The sequence below is a fragment of the Ranitomeya imitator genome, chromosome 5 (genome assembly GCF_032444005.1).
Source record: "Ranitomeya imitator isolate aRanImi1 chromosome 5, aRanImi1.pri, whole genome shotgun sequence".
Taxonomy (NCBI): Eukaryota; Metazoa; Chordata; class Amphibia; order Anura; family Dendrobatidae; genus Ranitomeya; species Ranitomeya imitator.
In genome coordinates, this window is record NC_091286.1 from 676,047,694 (window position 1) to 676,068,141 (window position 20,448).

Genomic DNA, 20,448 nt, shown 5'->3' on the forward strand with positions numbered 1-20,448 from the left:
GGATATGATTGGTGGGACTGCTTGATCCCCGGGGACCATATATGTGTGTATTGGATGGTTTGAAATTGTGTGTGTTGTGAATGTATACACTGGACGGTATTTCTATCTCCACAGGCTTGGATACATGGCCTCTTATGGGTTTGAGCCCTGGATATTATGCATAGAAGGGGCAAACTAGTTTGCTCTTTTTTATGCATACTTTCTCACTGCATGCATATATGGCCTATTTTCCTACCTATTGAGTTTTTGCTATTCCATCCATTTGTCATCTTTTGTACATCTATGTGCATGCTTCTTCCCTCCCTCTCCCTTTTTTTTTTCTTTTTTCTTCCCTCTCCTTCCCCCCCCCTTCCCCCTCCTTCCTCCTTTCCTCCCTCCCTTTTTGGGATTCTATTTATATTAAGTTGGCTGGTTCATGTCTTTATGGCAGTAATATCTTCACCTTGGGTATTTCCCTTATTGTCCTATATGGATATCATGACATTACAGTGTCTGCTCCTGCAGCCTATCGGCTGCTTAGTATTCTGCCGCAGAGAATCCTGGACAGTGGTGAGTCATAGCCTCGCTCTCCAAGTCTGGTGTGAGCTGGTGCATCAGTCCAGTTTCCCTGATGATGTGTGGCTCCACACCGGTAGGCTATTCAATACTGATTGCATATGTATATATAATTTGCTATTGGCAGTGCTTTGTACTTCCCCTGACGAAGCCTCATTTGGGAGGCGATACGCGTGGGGCCAAGTGCTTGTTTTATCCTCGGACATCCCTCAGCCTGCTCGCTTCAAAACGCTGGTTTGTATCTGCTTATGGCATTTTGTTTAGTCTTGTATGGTTCTGACTATCAGTGTCTACATGTATTTGGACTCCCCATGAGCCATTAGGCAGGGCACTTCTAAATCATATATGGTATACAGATTATTAAGTTTGTATCTGTGCCCCAGGCTGTAATATGGATGTTTTGTAGCTATTTTGTACCATGTAGGATTGCAAGCACTATAGTGCTTTTAATTGTTTTAAATTTTGTGCCAATAAAATTTGTATTTTGTTATATTGTGTTGGGTGGTGTGCATTTTATAGTGGAGTCTTTTTTCTTTGTTTTTGCATGTATCCCCTGACAACCCCAGCTGGACACCGACATGGATTTCCAATCTAATACTGGATTATGGGCTTGTAGCCATGGCAACCCCAACACGACCACATCATGCAGATTATGCAACAGCAGAAAGCGAATAACCTCCTGATGTGCAGGAGCCATGCACATGGTCAGCTGGGTCCAGTACTGAGGCTTATTCTTGGCCAAAGGCGTAGCATCAATTCCTCTCAATGGAATAGGACACTGCAAGAGCTCTAAGAGAAACCCACAACGCTTAGCATACTCCAAGTCCATCAAATTCAGGGCAGCGCCTGAATCCACAAATGCCATGACAGAATACGATGACAAAGAGCAGATCAAGGTAACAGACAGAAGAAATTTTGACTGTACCGTACCAATGGTGGCAGACCTAGCGAACCGCTTAGTGCGCTTAGGACAATCAGAGATAGCATGAGTGGAATCACCACAGTAGAAACACAGCCCATTCAGATGTCTGTGTTCTTGCCGTTTAACTCTGGTCAAAGTCCTATCGCACTGCATAGGCTCAGGTTTAAGCTCAGGTAATACCGCCAAATGGTGCACAGATTTACGCTCACGCAAGCATCGACCGATCTGAATGGCCAAAGACATAGACTCATTCAAACCAGCAGGCATAAGAAATCCCACCATGACATCCTTAAGGGCTTCAGAGAGACCCTTTCTGAACATAGCTGCCAGCGCAGATTCATTCCATTGAGTGAGCACGGACCACTTTCTAAATTTCTGACAATATACCTCTATCTCATCCTGACCCTGACAAAGAGCCAGCAAATTTTTCTCTGCCTGATCCACTGAATTAGGTTCATCGTACAGCAATCCGAGCGCCAGGAAAAACGCATCGATATTACTCAATGCAGGATCCCCTGGCGCAAGAGAAAATGCCCAGTCCTGAGGGTCACCGCGCAAAAAAGAAATAACAATCAAAACTTGTTGAACTGGATCACCAGAGGAGCGAGGTTTCAAGGCCAGAAATAATTTACAATTATTTTTGAAACTCAGAAACTTAGTTCTATCTCCAAAAAACAAATCAGGAATAGGAATTCTTGGTTCCAACATAGCTTTCTGATCAATAGTGTCTTGAATCTTTTGTACTCTTGCCGAGAGCTGATCCACAAATGAAGACAGACTTCTAATGTCCATCGCTACACCTGTGTACTGAACCACCCAAATGTCTAGGGGAAAAAAAAGGCAAAACACAGTGCAAAGAATAAAAATGGTCTCAGAACTTCTTTTTTCCCTCTATTGAGAATCATTAGTACTTTTGGTTTCCTGTACTGTTATGAAAGGCAATTCAGTACTACAATGGACATAGCGGTCAGAGCACATACAGTGATCTGACAATAACCCAAAATCATAGAACGAGCTCTGAGACGTGGGAACTCTGCAGACCGCAATCCCTAATCCTCTCCAAACAACACTAGAGGCAGCCGTGGATTGCGCCTAACTCTGCCTATGCAACTCGGCACAGCCTGAGAAACTAACTAGCCTGAAGATAGAAAATAAGCCTACCTTGCCTCAGAGAAATACCCCAAAGGAAAAGGCAGCCCCCCACATATAATGACTGTGAGTTAAGATGAAAAGACAAACGTAGAGATGAAATAGATTCAGCAAAGCGAGGCCCGACTTTCTTAACAGATCGAGGATAGAAAAGGTAACTTTGCGGTCTACACAAAACCCTAAAGAAAACCACGCAAAGGGGGCAAAAAGACCCTCCGTATCGAACTAACGGCACGGAGGTACACCCTTTGTGTCCCAGAGTTTCCAGCAACAAATTAGACAAGCTGGACAGAAAAAATAGCAAACAAATAGCAAAGAAGAACTTAGCTATGCAGAGCAGCAGGCCACAGGAATGATCCAGGGAAAAGCAAGTCCAACACTGGAACATTGACAGGAAGCCAGGATCAAAGCATTAGGTGGAGTTAAGTAGAGAAGCACCTAACGACCTCACCAGATCACCTGAGGGAGGAAACTCAGAAGCCGCAGTACCACTTCCCTCCACCAACAGAAGCTCACAGAGAGAATCAGCCGAAGTACCACTTGTGACCACAGGAGGGAGCTCTGCCACAGAATTCACAACAAATTCTGTCTCTGAGCTTTTTGGCCTGTTCCTTTGACCTCATGATTCTCATTTGGTCTGACATGCACTTTTAGGACTTATATAGACAGGTGTGTCAGTTTAATTAAACACAGCTGGACTCCAAAGAAGAAGTATAACAATCTCAAGGAGGATCACAAGGAAATAGCATGTAACGTAAATATGAGTGTCTGAGCAAAGGGTCTGAATACTTATGACCATGTGATAATTCAGTTTTTCTTTTTAATTAAATTTGAAAAAAATTCAACATTTCTGTTTTTATCAGTCAAGGTGGAGGTGCAGAGTGTACATTAATGTGAAAAAATTAACTTTTTTGAATTTACCAAATGGCTGCAATGAAACAAAGAGTGCAAAATGTAAAGGGATCTGAATACTTTCCGTACCCACTGTGCATGATGGAGCACACTTTGAATAGTCTGTGTGAGGAGGTGGTACTCCCAGAGAAAGAGGTGGAAGCAAAGGAGGATGCAGAAGGGATAACAATATCTCTAAGTTACGACTGTTTTTTATACAGGTGGGTGCCATTGGAGTGTTGATTAGAGCGATTGAGGGGGGCTCATGGGGAGGAAGAGGTAAAGGACATGCAACAGTCAGGAGATGAAGAGGATAATGGTCCCTTGTCTGTTGTCCATGGTTGGCGAAAAGGGAAATAGGGAATAGGAAGCAACCTTAAGTGTTACCCCACCACTAGCACACCATGAACTTGGACCTCATGGTAGCACCCGACACATGAGTGCCTTCTTGCTGCAGTCTCTTCAATGTGATGCCCATATTCTAAGGGTTAGAAATGCTGCCGACTACCAGGCTATCACTCTGTTAGATCCACGGTACAAGAGTACATTTTGCCAGATGCTTCCCAACTGGAAAGGGGACACGTGCATACTGGTCAACACTTGTAAACAGACTTCACAGATGTTTTTCCCAAGACAGCAGTGGTGCACACAGTATGCATCATATTTCTAGACTTCCAAGCCTAGAAACGTCAAGGCATCTCCACAAAAACATTAGCAGTATCAGTGGCAATTTATGTGTGTCATTTCACACATTTTTTAGACCAGCCCATGTGTGGCGCCCTTAAGGGTCCAGTCGCCACAAAGGTACTGCACCTCAGCCAGAGGTGTGGTATCTAGCTCTCGGGTAAGGAGGGGGCACCAACCGGGACTCGCACATGAGCATCCAATACTCTGCTCAGGCTCTGGCAGGGAGTGGTGTGACAGTTGGAGGGAAAGTTGTCTGTTGGTGAAGAGGAATTGATCAGAGCAGATGTGATGAGAGGAGCTGCTGAGAGAGAGAAGGGGTCCTAGGGGCTTGGGAAGTGAGGAGTCCACTCATGGCATCCAAATTCATGCCGACCGTAGTCGGATGGAAGGATCAGGTCGCAGTGGGGTACCGGCCCCAGACTAGTGGAGGAACTGCAAGTCTCAGCTAGCAAACCGAAGACTGTGGTATCTGTATGTGCCACAGCCAAACCCACACATATTCGCTGAAAAGGCAGCCATATAGGGTCGTGGGGACCAGGAGAGCGTCGCCTGACAGGACCCGAGGCTGCTGGCTTGGGACACTGTGTGTGAGGCGCAGGACAGGAAGGCAAAGCCAGCATAGAGAGACGGCCTAGAAAGGTACACAAGTAGGGAGTCTCAGAAAAGGCAAGGCAGAGTAGTCTCCTTCGATTTAAAAAGGCGCTGGGGGTTCATCAAGGAGCTCAGGATGACCTCAGAACTATTTGTCATCTGCTGAGACAAGGAGTCACACTTGCTAGAGAGGCACCCCAATCATGACCTATACCCAGGAGACCTAGTGACCTTCACCCAGCATGTGGGCAAAAGGGGGTGGTACGCCCTCAATGTGAAATAGTGTATGTGGTGACATGTTGCTCTCATGCCTGCAGGTGTAGTGCCAGAAAGGCAACCAGCAGCTTCGATCCTGGATGCTGCACCAGTCCCTGCAGCTCCGGCAAACATGGCAGTGCGGACACAGGTCACTCAGACCCCGGCTGCCAGACTTGTACCATTTGAGTCCCCTGCCGTGATGGCTGACAAAGAACTTTGCTGGTCAGAAGGTTGCAGGCAGCAAGTACTCCCTTGGAAAAGGAAGTAGAAAGTGACTACTAAGATAATTTAGACTGCTTGAAGTTAAACTGAGTGCTTGCGCAGTTTACAGACAATGTGGTCATGAACGGTGAATGGCCAGAACTTTTATTGTAAAAAGTTAGCACTTAATGTGCTCCTTGTTGGTTTTACAGTAAACCTTTAGAGTTTGAGTGGGACACTCTATATTTAACAGAAGACCAGAGAACAAAAACCATCTGGAGTGGCTGAAAAGAGGTCCAACGAGTTGACCAGTTATGCCCTATAGCCAAGCCAAGGGCCTACGTTGAGGGTTTGAGACAGGTTCCTCCATATTGCACTAAGGACAGTGAGGAGAATACCCGGTACGGGACCTCACTGTAATCTACTGAACTTGTTTGAGAAAGTTTTATTGAAAGTAATGCACTGTTTTAAGTTTTTGTTATTTTTATGCAGCGATCAATTGTAAAATGTCTCCGATAAAGGAAAGAAAGAGTTTTATCCATTAATTGTTTGACCTGTTGAAATGTAGAAAAATTAAATGCATGTTCTTAACATCAATTTTGCTCTGTTCCAGCCTGTGGACGTGCTGTGCTTAACAGGGGGGGGGGGGGGGGGAAGGAATGTGGCACCCCCGAGGGACCATTTGCCACAAAGGTACTGAACTGCAGCCAGAGGTGTGGTATCTAGCACTCTGGTAAGGAGGGGCACTACCCGGGACTCGCACATTTGCATCCAACACTACACTTCTCCAGGCTAGGAGAAAGGGGCCCCAGCTCTGGCAGGGAGTGGTGTGACAGAGGGAAAGTTCTCAGTTGGTGTGGGAGGAGTTGATCGGAGCAGATGGGAAGAGTGGAGCTCCTGAGAGAGAGAGAGAAGGGCTCCTAGGGGACAGGGAAGTGAGGAATCTGTATGTGGCACCCGAATTCACTCTGACTATAGTCGGGTGGAAGGACCAGGTTGCAGTGGGGGACCGGCCCCAGACTAGTGGAGGAACTGCAAGTCTCAGTTAGCAAACAGGAGGCTGTGGTATCTGTATGTGCCACAGCCAAACCCACACACATTCACTGAAAAGGCAGCCATATAGGGTCATGGGGACCAGGAGAGCGTCACCTGACAGGACCCAAGGCTGCTGGCTTGAGACACTGTGTGTGAGGTACAGGGCAGGAGGGTGAAGCCAGTGCAGAGAGACGGCCTAGAAAGATACACGAGAAGGGAATCTCAGAAAAGTGTACCCAAATTAACTGAGAGCTGGCTGGACCACAGACTCCGAGGACCCAGCATTCGGCTAGAGACTGTACCCAACTGACTGCGGAGTAAAGTGAGAAAACTGTACCCTGATGTGTCCACAGAATTATTTACTGCATCACCTGCACTACAACAGTCCATCATTGACTTTAACACTTTAACTGCCCTGGGGCCTAGCTCTACTCATGGAGAGCTGTAAAATCTCTGCTGCATCAACAACTGCCCCACTGGACCTGAACTGCAGCGTCAGCCATTTCCTTATTGCCGAACACCACGGGTGGCATCACAAACTAATCCCCTATAAGCTTTATTCCCCTTCAAAACAATTTTAATGGATGCTCAGGGCCACGGACCGGATCACTGCTACCTTGACAAACCTGAAGAACCGTCAGACCCAGCCCAAGTACACCACGGCCCTATCAGGCACTCCACATGCACCAGCAGAACAGAGTATATGTCTGACACATTGTGAATGAATGGAGAGGATGGTGCATTAGTAAGTCAAGCTCAATATCAATGGCATGAGGGGTGAATTTTGACCATTTTGCATTTTGATCTTCAAAAATTGAAAAGTGGCCTTTGCTCGCCTGTCACGCCTTGGAGGTTTTGTCCTGTCCAGCAGCCAGTGTCTACTTACAATGTGTGTTCAGCAGCACTGCTGGTGGTGTTCTGACGAATAAGCACATCCGGCTCTCCACTGAAAGTGTAGACTGCCTAACTTTCATCAAATTGAACTAGTCATGGATCTCCAATGACTTTTTCACCCCAGTAGCCAACTGTACAGACTACCAGTTGCAGTCTGTGACTCCTTTATTGTGGCTTCTGTGTCTGCTGTTGATACTAATGCTGATGTTACAATTTTTTGAAATGTGGAGACTCCAAGTTGGGTCTCCATCTGTTGGGTTGCCTGTAGTAGAAGGTGCATCAGAGGCCTGTTATAATATTTCAACCCTGTGGAAATTGATGCCACTTTAGTGGTGTGTGACAGTAATTTTTTGAAATGTGGAGAATCCAAGTTGGGTCTCCTTCAAGTGTGTTAACTGTAGCACTAGAGCTCCAAGACCAGGAGGCCTGCACTTACTTTCAGACAACAACCTGTGTTTCTAAATTCTAACTTTAAATTTTTCTACCAATGGTAGTCTATGAAAACTAATGTTTGTGCCACCTGAGTGTGGCTGGGAAAAAAATTGATCTATTGCATGAGGTATCAGGGCTCCCAGCTAAGTTGGCTTACATCACTCCCTTACCCACCATACTTTAATTGAAACTTCAATTCAAAGATCTAAATGCTGGCCTAGACCCTGATACCTTATGCATGAACCACGGCTGACTGCTGTTGTGCCATTATCAAATTTCTACTGTGGGTCAATTGATGCCACTGTTCCTAATTTGAGCTATTCAGGAAGCTTTTTGTCACCCCTTAAGTTGTTGTGTACTCGTTTGATTTTGCCTCCCTTTGAATTTAATGGGTTTTAAGCACGTTCGACAAACTGCTCGGAGAACATGTTTGGCGAACATCGAGATGTTCGCCGAACTGAACTTTGGAAGACTCGTTCATCTCTAGTTAGCATACCTGGACTTTTTCATTCTGCTTGATATTGCGATAGGATTATCATATGAATGTTGTATTCTGACTTGAGCACCATCTTTTGAACATGCTATAATACTACCATTTCATATCATTGTTTTCTAATATGCAATTGTTTTGTATTTTTACTAACTACTAAAACCCTGTGTGTGGATATACCTTCAGCTACCCTATTACGTGTTTACTACAATCAAACCATTTTCATTTTTACTCTCCATTTCGTTACTTGCATGAATAGTACGGTATTCGGGCTATTCGTTGCTTGGTGAGTAATTTGGTATTTGTAATAGTATGCAGGTACTGAGTATGTCACCACGGAACAGACAGACCAACAGTTGAGGGGTTTAATAACAGGAATCAGGTTCTCCCCGCAGGGAGGAAGCAATCTACTATATAATCGTCTAAGGGTCACTTCCGTCTTTCTGTCTGTCCTTCTGTCTGTCTGTCACGGATATTCATTGGTCGCGGCCTCTGTATGTCATGGAAATCCAAGTCGCTGATTGGTCATGGCCAAACAGCCATGGGCACAGTCTGGCGGCAACATGGCCGCTCCTTCCTCCCCGCAGTCAGTGCCCGCTCCGTACTCCCCTCCAGTCAGCGATCACACAGGGTTAATGGCAGCATTGACCGCAGTGTAACGCACTCGGTTAACGCTGCTATTTTTTTTACTATTCATGCTGCCTAAGCAGCATCAATAGTAAAAGATCTAATGTTAAAAATAATTTAAAAAATAAAAAATCGTTACATACTCACCGTCCGTCGGACTCCCGGATCAGGAACCGGCCTTTCCCTCTCCTCGCGATGCCCTGGTGACCGCTCCATGCATTGCGGTCTTGCGAGATGATGACGTAGTGGTCTCGCGAGACTGCACGTCATCATCTCATGAGACCGCAATGCACTCTTCAGACCGGAGCGCGCGAGGAGCGTCGGTAACCGCTTCGATCCGAGGGCCAACGGAGGGTGAGTATATCACTATTTTTTATTTTAATTCTTTTTTTAACAGGGATATGGTGCCCACATTGCTATATACTGCGTGGGCTGTGCAATATTTTACGTGGGCTGGGCAATATACTACGTGGGCTGTGCAATATACTGTGTGGGCTGTGCTATATACTATGTGGGCTGTGCAATATACGCTGTGCAATGTACTGCATGGGCTGTGCAATGTACTACGTGGGCTGGGCAATATATTACATGGCTGGGCAATATACTACATGGGCTGTGCTATATACTGTATGGGCTGTGCTATATACTATGTGGGCTGTGCAATATACGCTGTGCAATGTACTGCGCGGGCTGTGCAATATAGGACGCGGGCTGTGCAATGTACTACGCAGGCTGTGCAATGTACTACGCGGGCTGTGCAATATGCTGCATGGGCTGTGCTATACACTACCTGGCCTGTGTTATACACTACGTGGCCTGTTATGACCTGGTGGTTAAGAGGCCACACTGAAATGACCTGGTGGCTAAAACGCAACATGGAACGAGCTCTGAGAAGGTGGTATCTCTACTGACTGCAATCCCTAATCCTAACAACACAACTAGAAATAGCCGTGGGATGTTTCTGACACTCCCTAGACACCTCGTCACAGCCTCAGATATAACTACCCCTAAAGAAGGAAATAGAAAGCTATCTTGCCTCAGAGAAACCCCCAAAAGGAAAGACAGCCCCCCACAAATATTGACTGTGAAAGGAGAGGGAAATGACGAACACAGAAATGAAATTAGATTTCAGCAAAAGGAGGCCAGTACTAAACTAGATAGACAGAGAGCAAAGGATACTGTGCGGTCAGTATTAAAAACTACAAAATCCATGCAGAGTTCACAAAAATGAACTCCACACCGACTCACGGTGTGGAGGGGCAAATCTGCTTTCCCAGAGCTTCCAGCTAGCCTGAATAAGACATAGTGACAAGCTGGACAAAAGAGACAAAATGCAAAGCAATAGAGTCCAAACAAATGGACAAACAAAACTAGCAAAACTTATCTTTTGCAGACAAGGACTGGCCATATGAGAAATCCAAGGGAAGAATCAAATCCAACCAAGAACATTGACAGCAGGCATGGACTAACGCCCAGAGCAGGTTTAAATAACAAACCCAGGCAAGGCGATTAGTGAAGACAGCTGCTACAGCCACCTAACGGAGCAGCAGTTCCACTCGAAACCACCAGAGGGAGCCCAAGGGCAGAACTCGCAAAAATACCATTAGCAACCACAGGAGGGAGCTCCAGAACGGAACTCACAACAGTGTGTTATATACTGCGCGTGTGGTACTGCACGGGCTGTGCAATATACTACGCGGGCTGTGCAATATACTATGTGAGCTGTGAAATATACTATGCGGACTGTGCTATGTACTCCATAGGCTGTGCTATATACTCCGTGGGCTGTGCTATATACTGCGTGGGCTGGGCTATATACTCCGTGGGCTGTGCTATATACTACGTGGCTGGGCTATTTACTATGTGGCTGTGCAATATACTATGTGGCTATGCTATATACTACGTGGCCGGCCGCGAACAATCAGCAACAGGCGCAGTCCTGTGTATCCAATATATTATTCTAAAATCTTCATAAATAAACTACATGCATATTCTAGAATACCCGATGCGTTAGAATTAGGCTACCATCTAGTGGAATATAACTAGCAATAAAACAGTGCAAAAATATGGGAGTCAAGCAGTGTAACAGAAGTAAGCAGGATTTCTTGAGAAAAGAACATTTATCAGTCTGATGAGGACTTGCTTGAAGGGTTGTCTTCTCCAACGTAGGTGCCGAGAAACAGTGGCACTTGTCGTCCCTCTTTTGTCCGTGGGCTGAGTAGTCTCTAGCAGCCCACTGCCTGGAGTTTCGGGAGTTAAAGTGATATGCACAGGCTCTGAGTCTTTAACTTTTACAGCATAGCCAATCCCGGGAAAACAATGGTCAGTCTATTATTAAGTCTCTCACCAGGAATCACCAGGATCTGTTCCGCAGGACTGGCGCATAGCAAATGTGGTGCCAATATTCAAAAAGGGCTCTAAAAGTGAACCTGGAAATTATAGGCCAGTAAGTCTAACCTCTATTGTTGGTAAAATATTTGAAGGGTTTCTGAGGGATGTTATTCTGGATTATCTCAATGAGAATAACTGTTTAACTCCATATCAGCATGGGTTTATGAGAAATCGCTCCTGTCAAACCAATCTAATCAGTTTTTATGAAGAGGTAAGCTATAGGCTGGACCACGGTGAGTCATTGGACGTGGTATGTCTCGATTTTTCCAAAGCGTTTGATACCGTGCCGCACAAGAGGTTGGTACACAAAATGAGAATGCTTGGTCTGGGGGAAAATGTGTATAAATGGGTTAGTAACTGGCTTAGTGATAGAAAGCAGAGGGTGGTTATAAATGGTATAGTCTCTAACTGGGTCGCTGTGACCAGTGGGGTACCGCAGGGGTCAGTATTGGGACCTGTTCTCTTCAACATATTCATTAATGATCTGGTAGAAGGTTTACACAGTAAAATATCGATATTTGCAGATGATACAAAACTATGTAAAGCAGTTAATACAAGAGAAGACAGTATTCTGCTACAGATGGATCTGGATAAGTTGGAAACTTGGGCTGAAAGGTGGCAGATGAGGTTTAACAATGATAAATGTAAGGTTATACACATGGGAAGAAGGAATCAATATCACCATTACACACCGAATGGGAAACCACTGGGTAAATCTGACAGGGAGAAGGACTTGGGGATCCTAGTTAATGATAAACTTACCTGGAGCAGCCAGTGCCAGGCAGCAGCTGCCAAGGCAAACAGGATCATGGGGTGCATTAAAAGAGGTCTGGATACACATGATGAGAGCATTATACTGCCTCTGTACAAATCCCTAGTTAGACCGCACATGGAGTACTGTGTCCAGTTTTGGGCACCGGTGCTCAGGAAGGATATAATGGAACTAGAGAGAGTACAAAGGAGGGCAACAAAATTAATAAAGGGGATGGGAGAACTACAGTACCCAGATAGATTAGCGAAATTAGGATTATTTAGTCTAGAAAAAAGACGACTGAGGGGCGATATAATAACCATGTATAAGTATATAAGGGGACAATACAAATATCTCGCTGAGGATCTGTTTATACCAAGGAAGGTGATGGGCACAAGGGGGCATTCTTTGCGTCTGGAGGAGAGAAGGTTTTTCCACCAACATAGAAGAGGATTCTTTACTGTTAGGGCAGTGGGAATCTGGAATTGCTTGCCTGAGGAGGTGGTGATGGCGAACTCAGTCGAGGGGTTCAAGAGAGGCCTGGATGTCTTCCTGGAGCAGAACAATATTGTATCATACAATTATTAGGTTCTGTAGAAGGACGTAGATCTGGGGATTTATTATGATGGAATATAGGCTGAACTGGATGGACAAATGTCTTTTTTCGGCCTTACTAACTATGTTACTATGTTACTATGTTACTATGAATCAGGGGCTCTGCACTGTTAAGTCTCTCACCAGGAATCAGGGGCTCTGCACTGTTACTGTGGGTACCAGGGGTCACAGTCTCTGTACTGATACCACGTGTACCAGGGGGTTGCAGTCTCTGCATGGGCCAATGTCTCTATACGGGTCTCAAAGCACCCCTCTACAGTCACAGCAGAGTCCGCTTTCATGTACTAACAAGATGCAGTCTTTCTGGGCAATCTCCCTGCATTTGTCCTCCCTCTCTCTCCCGGAGCACAGCTGCACCCTGCTCTGACCGCACCCTCCTTCCGCGCATGTCTTTCCCGCTCTCTTCCCGGCTTCCTTCCTGTCCCAGTCTCTAATTCTGCCCCCTGGGGAACCTGTAGCACAGCTCAATGGTTCCAGGCATAGAGCCGAGAAGGTAACAGCCCCCGGACTCTTCTTGTGCTTCACCTCCTTAGATATTCACCTTGGTATATTCAAATGACTTACTTAGCATGTTTGGAGCTTTATGTGCCGCTAATAAACATGCTGGGCTGGCTTGCCAATCACAGTAATGCTGGCACCATCTTTGGTGTGGACTTACTGTTATGGGCTGGCCTTACAGCATCATAGGGGATATTTAAAAGCTGCTGGCACCATCTTGCGCACATTGCAGCATAGGGAGAGAGTAGTTTGAGCATAGGGAGAGTGATAGGACTGTAAAGGGAGAGCTATACATTCCTTTCTTTATGTGGTAATATCTCTGGAATGGTTCAATGAATCCCAGTGATTTTGAGATGTTTTCTTTTCATGGCACATTGTACTTTACAATAATGGTAAATTCAGGTAAATATATTTTGTGTTTATCTATAAAAAATATCAGAAATTTTACAAAAATGTTAAAAAATCAGCAATTTTCAACCTTTGAATGATTATCCATTTAATCCAGATAGTCATACCACACAAAAACAATAAATAACGTTTCTCTTGTGTCTTATTAAATCAACAACATGTGTAAAATGTTATTTTATTTTGTTTGCATTTTTGCACATTTAAAAATGTAGCAGTATTTTTTTCATTTTTTCAAGGAAATTTTCAAAAAAATCTTTTTTTAAGGATCTATCCAGGTTTGAAGTGACTTTGGGGGTCCTATATATTGGAAAACCCTCAAAAGACATACCATTTTAAAAACAGCATCTGCTGATGTACTGAAAACTGCCATCAGATCGTTTATTTACCCTTCAGGTGCTTTTCAGGAATTAATGCAAAGTGACATGACAGGAATTGAAAAGTTTATTTTTACCACCTAAATGTCGCCAACAGGTTACTATAGCCGTCAGACTCTTAAGGCCATTATTTGGTCGTGAATTGCCATGGCAGGACCATGCAATTGTGATCTCAGGATGCCGACGGGGATAAAGAGGGAGCCCCCACTATGTTAACCATTTATATGATGTAATCACTATTGACAGCAGCATCTAAGGGTACCTTCACACTGAGCAACTTTAGAACGATAACGATAGCGATCCGTGACGTTGCAGTGTCCTGGATAGCGATCTCGTTGTGTTTGACACGCAGCAGCGATCAGGATCCTGCTGTGACATCGCTGGTCGGAGCTAGAAGGCCAGAACTTTATTTTGTCGCTGGATCACCCGCTGTCATCGCTGAATCGGCGTGTGTGATGCCGATCCAGCGATGTCTTCACTGGTAACCAGGGTAAACATCGGGTTTCTAAGCGCAGGGCCGCGCTTAGTAACCCGATATTTACCCTGGTTACCAGTGTAAATGTAAAAAAAAAAACACTACATACTCACATTCCGGTGTCTTTCGCGTCCCTCGGCGTCAGCATCCCTGCACTGTGTCAGCGCCGGCCGGCCGCCGTAAAGCAGAGCGGTGACATCACCGCTCTGCTTTACGGCCGGCGCTTACACAGTGCAGGAAAGTTGACGCCGGGGGAAGCGACAGACACCGGAATGTAAGTATGTAGTGTTTTTTTTTTTACATTTACAATGGTAACCAGGGTAAATATCGGGTTACTAAGCGCGGCCCTGCGCTTAGTAACCCGATGTTTACCCTGGTTACCCGGGGACTTCTCCAGCGACCACACAACGACGAAACAGCGACGCTGCAGCGATCGGCATCGTTGTCTATATCGCTGCAGCGTCGCTTAATGTGACGGTACCTTAAGGGGAAAAACAGATATGAATGGTGCCGACACTGATCTTTGCTGATCCAGCAAGTTGTCAGGTATAGTTGACAGCTGACAGCTGCTGGATTGTCACCTGTATGTGGATGCTATTCTTGTATATCTTAGGTCAGTAAAAAGGCTTATTGGCGGTCATTAAGGGGTTAATAGGAGCGAGAGTGTAAAGGCAAGAATCTGGGTGTTTGATCATCATTGCAAGTAAAGTTAGTGTTAGGTCGGTGTCACACTTGCGCGTGCAATGCGAGAAACTCGCTCGACTCTCTCACCTCAATACCCGGCGGTTCGGACCAGAGAGTTCAGCTGCATAATAATACATGTAGCCGAACACTTCAGTTCGAGAGATGGCAGCAGTGCCGCGTATTGAGTCGAGAGACTTGCGCTAGTTTTTTGCATTGCACGCGCAAGTGTGACACCGGCTTTAGGAACATACGGTGGGATTAGAGTGAAAGAGGGATGGTTTCGTCCAATACCAAAATATAAAAAACAGCCATTTGTAGAGGGAAATAATATTAGGTAGTAACAGCATATACAAAACCTTTTTTTTGAGCTACATAATATTTCTGTGTAGCAGCCAATACATTTTTTCCCCGCAAAATAATATTCCTCAGTGCCAGCACATAGTAACATCCATTTTCAAAGCTAATTGCTAAAAACATTCCTCGTCTATTGCTAATATATATATATATATATATATATATATATATATATATATATATATATATACACGAGTGTATGTGTGTGTATCGACAATGGTGTCATAATAGTTACCATGGCAACGATGATGTCATAATAGGTTGCAATGGTGATGCTTATGTCATAATGGTTGCCATGGCGACAATGATGTCATAGTAGGTTGTAATGGTTATGTGATAATGGTTGCCATGGTGACGATGATATCATAATAAGTTGCCATGGCGACTATGATGTCAGAATGGTTGACATGGCGAAGATGATGTCATAATGGGTATATGGGCACGGGACTATGGGATGGAGGATGTGTATGATGGGTATATGGGCAGGGGACTATGAGATGGAGGATGTGTATGCTGGGTATATGGGCAGGGGACTATGGGATGGAGGATGTATATAATGGGTATATGGGCATGGAACTATGGGATGGAGGATGTGTATGATGGGTATATGGGCACATGACAATGAGATGGAGGATATTTATGATGGGTATATGGGCACAGGACACTTGGATGGAGGATAATTGTTATAATTTGTTATAATTAACCACAGTTAGTTATTATGCCTGGGCAATGCTGAGCTATTTAGCCAGTACCTATTATTTCTCTAGAAGTTGTGTGACTGGTGCAAAACCTGTTGAGCTACGGAAATGTCACTATGTACCATTAATTTCCCTGAGTATGATGTTGGCGTCTCTCATTAAGGCGATGTAAAAAAAATCCCCCAAAATTTCTATTTGTTAAAAAATAGCTTCTTTTTATCTAGCAGTTGTGCGACTTCTGCAATCCATGCAGAGAAAATCAAAAGTTACAAATTAGCAAAATAAATAATTTTAATTAGTCTTCTGTTGGAGTGTGTCAGCAAGGCAATCTAAAAAAAAATCATTATTTTCTATTGGTTTATAAAATAACGTATCTTTATCTGGCAGTTGGTAAGGGATGGACGTTAAGACAACTTAAAAACAGAAAAACATTTGGGCTGCATTTACATTACGTTGCTGTCATTCGTAGGGCTTAAATTCAGAGGAAATCCAGCCCTTGTTCAATTTTAGAAGAGTGAGCCTGTCTGTATTTTCCATTAAAAGCCATGTGCGCCTATCTGTTATGATTGCACCTGCCAAACCTTGCGGCAGGGCATGGCATCACCTCCAAGGCGTACAAGGAGAGGTTGGGCCAAGTGGGTAGCTGGGACAACCAACAGTTAAAGGGCACTGAAGAATCAAGAAGGACGGTGGTCACTTAAGTAGTCTTTCACATTCTTGGTCAACTTCTCCCTCGTCATAGTTACACCCACAGATAGCCCTTGCTGATGTGATGGCTTCATGAAAAAAGCCTAGTTGGTGGACATTCCCGCCATGAGTTGCACTTGGTGTGTGGGCCTCCCCTTTAATCCTTGTGGGTGACAAGAGCCGGTACCTCTGCCAGCAGCGTTGTCTGAGGGTAATTTATTTAGCAAGTCTTCCACAATGGCCCTCTGGCATACATGCACTGAAAATGGAACGTCTGCCTCCGACATGTGAGACGCAAATTTCTTCTTGTACCGTGGATCAAGAAAGGTGCACAGCCTGTATTTTACTTGTCCTATTTAGTCAGTCCACGCATAGATGAGTACACGTTCTTCTTCCTTCACCTTCTCATAAAACGTTGGTTCCTGCTTCCTCTGCCTACTAAAGAAAACCTTTGTGAATCCACTGCATTTTTTGTATGAGTTTATCTGTCAGGTGCTGTATTTAAGTGAGCGAAGCAGGGCTTGAAAGATTTCTGAGTGGGCAGTTAAAGGAGGACTCACAGACTTTCCATTTAGGAGAGTTGAAAAAATCAATTTCATGTCATTTCTTTGCAGCACATCCTGAAGGAAACTAAGCACTGTCCAATCAGAAGGCTGTAAAAAAATCTCTTCAGGAAAAAAAAAACTGTTCCAGAACTTCAAATTTTCAAGAAAAGAAAAATTAATACAAAAATTCTAAAAAAAAAAAGAGTTTCTTGAGGCCAGCTCTGCTTGAAGAAAGCATAGCATTTGAAAGACCCAAAAACGTTGGTGTGAACATAGCCTTAGGTACTACCTTATGCAAAAAAGAAATTGCAGCTGTTATGGTTGGCGGATTGCGCTAAATAGAATAAATAATAAAGCACAATCGCAACTCAGGGTCCACCGTGCAGGGATGAGAAACTGCTGCTAGTAAACAATGACGGAATACACGCAAGTGATTGCCTGTACACACGGGGTTAACATCGCTCAGTGTGAACAGGATGCAGAGTTCCAACCTCTGTTACTCCACACAGAGGAACAGTACAGAAATGAATGAGCTGCTCTGCAACTGAGCTGGGTCACTCACACACAGAAATGAAAGAAAAGCTCTGCAACTGAGCTGTGTCACTCACACACAGAAATGAAAGAAAAGCTCTGCAACTGAGCTGTGTCACTCGCACACAGAAATGAAAGAGAAGCTCTGCAACTGAGCTGTGTTACTCGCACACAGCAACGGAACATATGCACTGCAACTGAGCTGTGTCACTCACACACAGAAGCGAAAGAAGCTCTACAACTGAGCTGTGTCACTCGCACACAGAAACTAAAGAGAAGCTCTGCAACTGAGCTGTGTCACTCGAACACAGAATCGGAACAGATGCTCTGACCTTAATACCCTGACTAGGGTTGTGCTTGCTCTGGAAGTCTGCTGTGCTAACTGCACACATATACGAACCAGATGCTAAGCCAATGACCCCCACTGACGCTAGCTGCCTGCCTACATGTACAGCCCAAAAGCTTAGACAGACTCACGACACTTGCATACAGAGTGGTAGAGACTCTCTCTCACATAGCCATACATAAAATGATTCTAGTGCACAGGCGAGCGCCTCTGAGAGCCTTTTAAACATTAAGCTCCACCTCAAGCACTCACACCCAGCCAGCCATGACATCGCCAGCAGGCCAATCCGGAGCTGCTACATCACGGACATGCTCAGTAAGGTGATTTCTGGACTTAGGATCCAGAGTGCTGGACAATACCAGAATATTACTAGTTACTAAGAGTTTGGCTGGAGAGCCAGCATTAACCAAACGAAAAGCACGGGCCTGAGCAAGACACTAGGACCGACGTCTATGCTCAGCAGCACCCGCAGTGGCCAAATGGGAGACCGCAGAGGCAGGTAGGGCTTGGGATTTATCCCATACAGCAGAAGAATCCTGGCGCCTAACAGCAGCTTTCATATTTCAAAAAGATTATTTGCTTTCTGAGTATCAGAGGGTCTTTGTGAGTTTAGCGGTGAAATACATAATGATCAAATGTGATCGTGGGGAGAAGCTGCCGACAGTTCTGCGTTCCTCCTGCACTGGCCACTACAGGAGCAATGTGGTATCGTCATGTGTATACAAATAAGAATCTGCTCTGGCATATCCTAGATTTCAAATATGGCGAGCCGCTATGGCATGTACCCCGATAGGTGTATCTAAATGCTAAAATGGACAATATATACACACAATAAAGCAATGGATCATTCAGTAGACATAGACTTGTGGCTCTATTAAAGGAAGTCAATGATATTTTTCTGTAATGTTTGATGAAATTCATGATTTATTAGCTGCATTAAGCTTGCTGTTCTGAAGATCTAATTGCGACTATTGGCTTCTAAAGCATTTATAGCAATTATTTCCATGACAATTAAAACATTAAGCTTAGCACATGAGCCAGGATCAGGTTTTTGGATAACTTTTTTCATCTTCTTTCCCAACTGTAAGAGAAGAAAAAAAAAATCAGATTTTATGCAATGGCGTAGGCTAGCGATAACACCTGACAAAGCTATCTGCACACGTGAGGTTCTTTGCTATGAAATGCTATAGATATACAAATAGGTGGGCTCTTAGCTATTGCTGTAACTTCCACTCACTTTAGTGGAGTATCACCATGTGTATGTGTTGAGCTGTTCACTAACCATAGCAAATACATTACCTAGAAATTACTACTGTGTTTGTCACTATTCCAAGTATCTGTGGGGCCAAGCTTTGACTAAAGGGCAAGATAAAGTGTTCTCTATTGCATATTTAAGATAGACAAGTAGGGGAATGCATCTGCTGAAGTTAGTTGTCTTAGTGCCAGAAAAATGCTGGAAGAGTAATAATATTGGGTGTTTAAACTGATCTCTTGGGATGCTGTATGATAACAGTGACATTTCTTCAATTTGACTTGTGAAAAAAATCTGAAATTTGGCAAAAGTTTCCGCACAATCTTTGAAACATCCATTTTTTGTTAAGAAGTTAAAAGTTGACCAACGATTTCTAATTTTTCCAGCAAAACTTACACAACCATTTTTTAGGGAACACAGCACATTTGAAGTGACAGTAAGGGGTCTATATGACAGAGGAAACATCCAAAATTAACACCATTCTAAAAACTACACTCTTCTGGGTGCTCAAAACCACATTCATGATGTTTTATTAACCCTTTGGGTGCTTTACAGACATTTTTGCAATGTAGAATGCAATGAAATTACTTTATTTTCACAAGAGTAACAGGATAAAATGGACCACCAATGCAATGAAATTACTTTATTTTCACAAGAGTAACAGGATAAAATGGACCACCAAACTTGTTATGTGATTTCTCCTGAGTATGCCGACACCTCATGCATGAGGGAAAAGTACTGATTGGGCGCACAGTACGGCTTAGAAGCAAAGGAGCATAATTTGACTACTTGAACGCAAAATTGTCTGAAATCGAGAGTAGATACCATGTAGTGATTGGGTAAGCCCCTAAAGATCCTATACAGTGTAAAACTCCCCAAAATGACCCCATTTTGTAAATTAGACCCCTCAAAGAACTTATCAAGATGTGTGATGAGCACCTTGAACACCCAAGTGCTTCACAGAAATTAATAACATTGAGCCGTGAAAACAAAAGAATCACATTTTTTCCCACAAAATTGTTCATTTAGCCTCATTTTTTTAATTTTACAAACGTAACAGGAGAAAGTGGACCCCAAAGATTGTTATGCAATTTCTCCTCAGTATAA